The 1963-nt window shown below is 38.3% G+C and overlaps 1 pseudogene; it reads left to right on the forward strand.

Moving 5' to 3' along the window:
- Window positions 1–668: 668 nt before the first annotated feature.
- On the forward strand, window positions 669–1167 carry LOC100820020 (serine/threonine-protein kinase fray2-like; annotated as a pseudogene).
- Window positions 1168–1963: the final 796 nt, after the last annotated feature.

The following is a 1963-nucleotide window of genomic DNA, read 5'->3' on the forward strand; positions in this document are numbered from 1 at the left end:
TGGTAATCATAATATTATATCATTTAAAATTAAATCAAGTTGTTACAGATAAAAGAATGCAAATGTTTTAACATAAATTGCATTTGAACAAATTAATAAACAAAGAAATTAAGTGTTTCATTGGATTTGTTTCATAATATAAAACTTCACAGCCACTCCAATGAAAGTAATTTATCCAGCCAATGTTTCCTCAAAACCATGTCATGAATAAATAACATCCTCTTTACACACAATACATTGTAACATTTCACCAAAAACCAAAACCAGTTTCCATGCACTACTAAAAAAACACTTTTTTATGATGCACTAACTACGCCGGTTGTAGTAAAACCGTCTTAAAAAATAAACCGGTGGCATTTTTGTAATTATCGAACTGAAAAAAGTCACATTCTAAGACGGTTATTGAAAACCGCCTTAGAATGTGTGTTGGTCATAAAAATTACGACGGGTTTTACTAAAAAACCGTCGTAATCTCACGGTCCACATGCTATCAAGGGCATTCGCACGCTTATCTCACGGTCCACACACTGTGTCCCTTGGCATTCACACGCACAACCCCTCGACCTCAAAAAATGAGTAGAACCAGCGATGCGATGACTGAAGAAGCCAAAGAAGACCAAGGGTCCGAAGCCTTAAGAACCTCTTCTCTTTGATTTCTAAAATCAATTTTCAACTCCCTCGCAATCTACCTCCCCTACAACAAGGAGGTCACCGTCAAGTGTATATATGGATCTGGATCGCTGCAATAGAAATCTGGATGACATACAGAGGGAGGCGCAGATGATGAGCCTGATAGAGCACCCCAACGTGGTGAGGGCCTACTGCTCCTTCATGGTGAAGCGGAGCCTATGGGTGGTGATGGCATTCATGGCGCAGGGCTCCTGCCTGCATCTCATGAAGGCCGCTTATCCCGAGGGATTCAAAGAGGCCTCCATTGGATCTATCCTCAAAGAGACTCTCAAGGTGTTGGAGTATCTCCACCGACACGACCACATTCACCGCGACGTCAAGGCTAGGAATATTCACCTCGATGATAACGGCAAGGTCAAGCTCGCTGACTTCGGTGTCTCCACTTGCATGTTTGACACCGGCGACCACTAGCGCTCCAGAAACACCTTCGTCGGAACTTCCTACTGGTACTACTTTTTCTGCTTCTGTTGCGGTTAACGTGTCTTATCGGTTTGTTTTTTGATTTGATTTTTATGTTTTGATGTTCTTGTTGTTGTTGTTTTCGCAGGATAGCGCCGGAGGTGCTGCAACCTGGAACCGGTTACAATTTTTTCCCATGCTTCTCAATAACAGATTAAGTTTTAAGTTTCCCCTACTTCTCAACAAAAAAATTACATTTTTTCAGGTAGTCATAGCCTCTTCTTCTTTCATCACAGTTTGCAAAAAGAAAAAACAGAAAAGAATTCTAAGGGTTCTATTTTTTGGTATGAAAAAATTTTAAGTAAATTTTCTTTTTCATTTTCCACGGTTTTACTTTTAGGTTGTTTTTTCAGCTTAAATATTGGTTGAACCAGAGGCAACAATGGGTTTGACGGTGTCACCGCTATTGAGATTGTTTTATGCAAGGAAAGAAATAAGGATTCTGATGGTGGGTCTTGATGTTGCTGGGAAACCAACAATACTCTACAAACTGAAACTTGGAGAAATAGTCACTACAACAATACCCACAATAGGTTCCAACTTGTCACCGTATTTTTCCATGCATTCTTTAAACCATCGTTTTCGTTTATAAGCAGATCCTAACTCTTTCGTCATTAAATGTATTGAATTTTGGAAGTTTTGTGTGGTGCTACTTGAATTCGTACTAGTTATATCATCATGTGTCTTCTACACAGATTAGGACTCTAATCTTGTACTTGTACAGTTAGTGCTCACATGATTATTTAAAATACCTATATGTATGTATATATATATATATATATATATATATATATATATATATATATATAGTTAT

The sequence above is a fragment of the Glycine max genome, chromosome 20, assembly GCF_000004515.6.
Source record: "Glycine max cultivar Williams 82 chromosome 20, Glycine_max_v4.0, whole genome shotgun sequence".
Lineage (NCBI taxonomy): Eukaryota > Viridiplantae > Streptophyta > Magnoliopsida > Fabales > Fabaceae > Glycine > Glycine max.